Genomic DNA, 7,323 nt, shown 5'->3' with positions numbered 1-7,323 from the left:
ATTATGCAATTTTTGACATAAGTAAGCTAAGTACATATCGTTTTAGAGCTAACTTAGGTAAAATGGATGGTTTATGAGGTCAGTAGGCTTATTAAGTCATTTTGGAGGAAAAGAAGCTAACTCTAGGTCATTATGGTAAGCATATTGGAGGAAATAAAGCTAAGTCTAGGTCTTTATGCATTTGTTAAGCAAAACACTAGAGAAACTTACCGTGATCAGGGAGGTGTAGGAGCGGGCTGGCTAGTGCCGGTAGCTGGAGAAGGATCATGCGATGCGTTTCTGGAGTTAAGCTGCACCAAAGATCATTTCCAATGTCTCGTTAGCATTATGACACTCAAATGTTAAGACTAGCAAGTAATGTCCATTCAAATTAAACTCACCGTGGTCCCAGGAGCAATCACTGGCATCGGCGGAGCGGTCTGACCGGTCTTCTCGCACACAGACTGCACATTTGGTTTTGACGACTCAGTCATACTAGTTAGTAATGAGACAAACACTACATGAATGTTTTGGCTAATCTGCAGAAGAAACTTACCACAAGGAGCTCGTACATGGCCCTTGCCTGCATGTCATTCCATGCCCTCTCCTCATCCATCATCTTTGTCGTCCTCTCCTCCAACTCCCGCTGCCTCTCCGCCGCCTCCGCCAGAAGTTTCTCCGTTCTATCTCTCTCACTCTGTATAGCAGCCTGCAACACCACTCACATGACCATTTGTAATCATTGATGGAAGCGCACACAATGTAATGGAGAAAGATAGCTGAGTACGTATCACTAACCTTGATGGCGAGTTGCACTGGCCGTTCACGAGGCCTTATCTCAGGAGCGGAGCTCGACTGGCGCGCCTTGATCTCCGGGAGAGTGCTAGGACAACGGATAAGTCCATCTCCAATGGCTATGGAGCCATGGGACCTCCCGCCACCAGATATCATCACCAGCTCTGGATCAATGGGACCCTGGCTCGGGTTAAAGTCCTCCCCTTTCCTCGCCTTCCCCTCATCTCTATATCTCACGAGCTTGTTGTGGGAGGAGATGTTGGTGAAGTTGTTTGCATCATCGAGGTCAGACTAAGAGAAAGCCTTGACTTTCTTGTAAGAGCCAGTGTGGGCCATGGCATACAGGTCGTACACCTCTGGCACCTTATCCGCCTTATTGTGGCGTGCCTGAAAGAGAGAAACAATGAAAATTAGTAATTAAAGGGCTCAAGCTAGCATGATGAATGAATTGCATGAATCATGAAGCAAACCACATACCCAGTTGCGCCCGAACTGATATAAGTTGGAGCTGCCTTGATGGTGTGGCACACCTTCCATTTGGGCACGTTTGTCCTTGGCCTGGTTGTGGAGGGCTAGCCATTCTTGTGAGCACCACTCATCGACCAACACCTCCCAACAATCCATCCAATCCGCACACCATCTCGGAGGCGCCTAAGTTAGCAAATAGAAACTTGAGCGCTACGGCTAAGAATTACTAAATGAAGGAACTTAAGTAGAAGGCCTTAAGAATTACCTTCATGTACTGCTCCTTACTCAGGAACTTATCGCGGCACGCCGGCTTGGTCTTCTTGATACCACGCAAGGCGTAGTAGTCTCGAACAGCCTGCACCCGAGCCTCGTGCCGTAAGTTCTGGAGTAGGCGCTTGCAGACGTTCTCGATAACATTTGCGCACTCCTCCTCGTATCCCTCCTCACACCTGTAGAATGTCTTCAATCAAATGAGACAATATTGATTAGTACAATTAATAACTAGCTAGTTGAAGATTTTGAAATGTGTAAAGGAGAAATTACCCAGAACGTCCTGATCACCATGTCTGCCCTCGTGTCGCACACGACACCGTCGATAATGACATCCGGCGGGGCCGGGGCAGCCACGTAGTGCTCCCAGCTCAACCCAAGCTCTAGAAGCCGACCCTCACCAGGCAACGTGACAAACCCCGGGAAGTTTTGCCGGCAAAGAACTCCAAGGACGCAGTTGGGCCGGCGGACACTATGATGGTGGTCCCAACCCCTGCAGCATGACAAGGCCAACGCATTAGTTATTTGAAGAAACATGAATGCAGAAGGTACAAAAATATTAAATGCACTTACGTACCTCTCCCCATCAGGGAAGATCAACCACCTCTGCTCGCGGGTCGCCGGCACGGACGGGAGCCGTGTAGCACCACGCTGGTAGACGGTGCCACCCTCCTCCTCAAGATCAGTCGGCTCCCCGCCATCATCAGCATGGCCACTCGGCTCCTCGGGCTGATCCGGCCAGGTACCCCATCCGGACGTGTGCTCCTCCGGGGTCTCGTGGGCCGAACTCTCGTGGGCCGAAGGCCAGTCGACCCGAGGCTCGTGGGCCCAAGACCCGTGGACCGGTGGCTCGTGGACCGGAGTCCGTGTAGCCTCCTCCTCGGACGAGTCCACCCTAGCAGTCACGTGCTCGGGTGAAACAGCTGGGGGTGGCGGCGAGGAAGGCTCCCTAGCAGTCACCCTACCTCCTCTCCCGCGACCACGTGCCCCACCTCCTCTCTTCCTACCTCGTCCCCTGCTGGGCACCGCGGTGGACGAAGAAGGGACCGGTGGTGTGGACATACTGTCCAGCAACGCTCGGCGAAGAGGTACGTCTCGAATCGAAGACCTCAGACCACGCGCCGAGGAAGAAGGGGCCTTGGCGCGCTCCCGACCAGCGCCCACCATCTTTCAATACCTGCCATGACAAACAGTAAACGAAATTAGTACAACATAAAAAAAGACGACATGAATAATAATATGTGTATCACTTAAGTGTATCATCATCAAGTACAACATTAAAAAATTTAATACCTGACACTACTAATAATCTCGATCAGTATCATCAATAAATGCATAATCATCATCATCACTATAATCAATGACGGGCTCATAGGGTTCAGTGGCATCAACATGTGCAAGGCCACCTTGACGTAATCGGTCAAGCAATGACAGGTCATCCGCAGCAGTAACCTCTTCTTGTTCCGGCTCTTCTTGTTCCTCCTCTGGGGTGATGTCGGATTCACTGTCACTGTCTACTTCAATGTTTTGGGGTAAAGTATAGCGGTTCTTGAAACGCTTTTTGGAAAGACGTGTCTCTTGGAAGAATTCTCCTTCATATGTGTCTGGGTTAATGTGAGGTTCATAATCCTCTTCCTTTGGGGGAGATAGTCTAGCACGTGGCGGCACTTCATAAACGACATCCCAACCTTTCAGATTTGGATTAGTTTGGCAGGCCCACGGTAGATAGAATACTTGGGTCGCCTGTTGAGCCGTAATATAGACATCAAGAACATCTAAATGGGTGCTTTGGTTGATTTCAACTAGCCCTATATGTTCATAAGTTCTTCTAGTCTCCTTCGGCTGAAACCAATAACATTTGAAGACTACGACATTCGGTGGGTTTTCACCATAGAATAGAAGTTCATAAATTGCTTCAACTCTCCCATAATACTCGGTACCTCCTTCGCCGATAGCAGATACACAACAATTTGTAGACTTTCGGTCGGCCATAGATAGCTCTTTGCCATAGGTACGAAAGCGATACCCGTTGATGTCGTATTTGTCAAATGAACGGACCTTATAGTCAAAACCATTAGCGACTTGTCTCAATTCGGCGTCCATAGACTCTGAATTAGCCTACAAGTTTAATATGAAAGGATTGTTGCATTACGCACAAATTAGCGAATGAAACCGGGATAGCCGCCTACAAATTAGCCTACAAGTCTAATAGAAATTACCGTTTGTTTGAACCAAGAGATGAAACCGGGATAGCCGCCACCTTGCTTTGCGAGAAGCTCATACTCTTCGACAGAATCCTTTTGGATCACCGCTCCATACGAGAATAAGGCGACGTATCGACTGTATGAAATATCCAAGAATAAGAGCAGTTCAAAGGAAATAGAAGTTGCGAAACTATGTACCGAGAACTTACTCGATGTACGGCCGCACTTCTATCAGGTTGTTGAAGATATACAACGAAATGGTCCGCCATTGTTCGTTATCCAAAGATACTGGATTTGAAACACTGGCTGGTGCGAGATTCCCTTTGAATAGGCTGAGGTTGGATCCACCCTTTTTAGGGTCGTCAGCATTGTACCGAGGCTTCGGATTATGCAAATGACGATTTTTGGCTTCGTAGTGTGCTGTCCCGAAGTTTGCCGCCTCCTCAGTGATGAATGCCTCAGCCATCGATGCTTCAATTCTACGTTAATTTTAACATTTTTGTCGAAGCGTCTTCTGCATCCTCTCAGTTGGGTAGCACCAACGATTTTGCACGGGCCCCCCCAATCTTGCCTCGGTCAGGAGATGCAAAATCAAATGTTGCATTGGATTAAAGAAGCCCGGTGGAAAGATCTTCTCTAACTTGCAGATCAACTCCGGCACCAACTCTTCCATTTCTTCTAGCACGCTAGGCGATAGTTCTTTCGCACAAAACATGGAAGAAATAGCTGAGTTCTGCCAGTACTAGCCATTCATCCTCAGGGATGAAGCCACGCAACATCACCGGCATTACCCGCTCAATCCATATGTGCCAATCATGACTCTTGAGACCAAATATCTTCAATTTATCAAGACTGGCTCCCCTCTGTAGATTCGCTGCATACCCATCAGGGAACATCAACTGCATTTTCACCCACAAGATAATTTCCCTCATAGCCGGCCTTCCAAGATTGAACCATGCCTTTGGCTTCGTCCAGTTCTGCTTTCCTTTCGGTTCTTTCATGTTTTGTAACGGCCTATCACATAGCGCCTCCAGATCGACTCTAGCCTTAGTATTATCCTTTGACTTCCCATCTATGCCGAACAATGTACCAAAAAGTGCCTCGGCGATATTCTTCTCAGTGTGCATCACGTCGATGTTGTGTGGGCAAAGGAGGTCTTTGAAGTAAGGCAGATCCCATAAGCATGTTTTGTGAGTCCAGGCGTGCTTAGAATTATACCCCTTGAAGTACCCTGGACGCTCGGGATCTGGCTCGAGAGCGTTTAACTGATCCAGGGTCTGTTGGCCTGTCAATGCATGTGGTGCAGAGTTTTTGACAACTCTACCTCTGATGAAGTTCTTCTTGTCTTTCCTGAACTTATGGCGAGGATTCAGGAACTCTCTATGCATGTCGAAGCAAGAAAACTTGCGACCGGCCTAAAGCCACCGAAACTCAAGAGCTCCCTTGCATGTGGGGCACGGGAACCTTCCATGCACACACCAGCCAACGAATAGGGCATACGCCGGCAAGTCATGCATCGAGTACATGTACCAGACACGTATTATGAAGTTCCGTTTGCTATAGGCATCGTATGTCTTGAACCCATTATCCCAGGCTTCTTGCAATTCGTCCTTAAGCGGTTGCATGTACACATTCATATTTTTCCCCGGATAGTTGGGCCCTGGAATTATCAACGTCAGGAAAATGTTCTTTCTTTGCATAATCTGTCCGGGGGGGAGATTGAGTGGAAAGACAAATACGGGCCAACAACTGTATTGGGCTGCCGTCATACCAAACACACTGAACCCATCCGTGCTGATGCCGACTCGAGGATGCCTCGGGTCTGCCGCTTTGTCACCATGTAATTCATCAAACTTTTTCCACGCAACACCATCCGATGTGTGTACAATCATCAGATTCCCATCTGCATCTAGTTCGGTTCTTTTGCCCGTTTTGTGCCATGTCATCTGTCTGGCCGTCTCTTTGACCATGAAAAGACGTTGAAGTCTTGGTACGATTGGCATATACCGAAGAACACTAACGGGGATTTTGGTCTGTGTCTTCTCACCCATACTGTTGTCTACCACAACATACCTGGAAGACTTGCAAATGGGACAACAGTTCAAGTCCGCATAGTCAAGCCTAAACAAGACACATCCTTTCTCACAGGCATGTATCTTATCATAGGGCATCTTCAGTGCACGGAGGATTTTGTCCGACTGGTACAGGTTTGCAGGCATTACATGGCCTTTGGGTAGAAAGCGTCCAAATACTGTCATCATTGCATCGTAGCATTCTCTGCCCAAGTTGAACTGAGCCTTCAGAGCCATTACTTGTGAGATGGCATCCAACTGACAAAGCTCAGTGTGCTCATGGAGCGGACGTTTTGAAGACTCCAACATTTCATTGAAGGCCTTTGCAGATTCCTCCATCTCCTCGTCCGAATCCCGAGCATCATCAAAGTCTTGCACCATGTTTTCCATACCGGTACCATGCTCGTCGGTGCGACGACGATCCACCTCAGCTCGGTCACGTTGGGCAGACTCACCATGAAATGTCCACACCATATAATCGGGCGTAAAACCACTCTTCTGCAGGTGTTTGCCCATTTCAGCCTCTGTCCTCTTTTCCCAATTGCCGCACCGTAAACAGGGGCACCAGGTTTTCCTCTGGCCATTTGTAAATGCGGCTCGCACAAACCCCTTGGTTTTTGTGAACCATTCAGTGCTCCATTTGTTCTGACCAGTGTGACCGGTGTACATCCACGCACGATCACTCATCTTGACTTTCAGAGCTACTAGACACACAACAAATATATATATATAATTCACCATGTATGTATTCATCAGTTGATCTACTTTGTCAATTTTATTACGTCCATGCAACCTACACTCTAATAGGTAATGATAGGTCCTAATCCCACCCGAGTATGTTTAGATTGGGTTCATTTTCCCATGCTATGCCCCGGATCCTACGCAAAATTTCGGCAGCACCTCCCCGCTGTTCTCCTGATACACGTCTCTACAATAAACAGAGAGGATGTGTACCCGGAGAACAACAGGGGAGGCACTGACGAAATTTATGCGTCGGATCCGGAGCAAAGCATATGGGAAAACGAACCCAATCTAAACATACTCGGGCTGTCCATGGATAGCGTTGGACAATTCGAAAGAATCAAGGTTATAAATATGCAAATGCATGCATATTTATAACTATGACGCTTTCGAACGGGAGACACATATTGGTTACGCATACTGATAATTCAAGACACATATATATCTAGCTATCAAGTTTCATCGGAATAGATCAAATAATTAATGGGGGAGGAGGACATGTCATTTGTGCTCACCCACGAACGAAGGGGCAGAGCTCGTCAAACGCACGGCCAGGTCGTCGAACACCAAACCTCGCAGCGATGAAACAACTGCACATTTAAAACTACCCGATCAACACAATTATATATGATGTTTTTCATAACAAAATCGAAAGATATATGACCTAACTAATAATTCACAAATATATGACCCCGTCGGCTTCTCGAAGGCCAAAGAACACCTTTTCGAGACGTGTCGGGGGTCGGGGTGTCGTGTCGGTCTCGGGGTGCCGTGTCGGGGTCGGGGTTGGGGTC

The sequence above is a fragment of the Triticum aestivum genome, chromosome 3D (assembly GCF_018294505.1).
Source record: "Triticum aestivum cultivar Chinese Spring chromosome 3D, IWGSC CS RefSeq v2.1, whole genome shotgun sequence".
NCBI lineage: Eukaryota > Viridiplantae > Streptophyta > Magnoliopsida > Poales > Poaceae > Triticum > Triticum aestivum.
The sequence above is the reverse complement of the archived record's forward strand: the minus strand, read 5'-3'. Positions refer to the sequence as shown.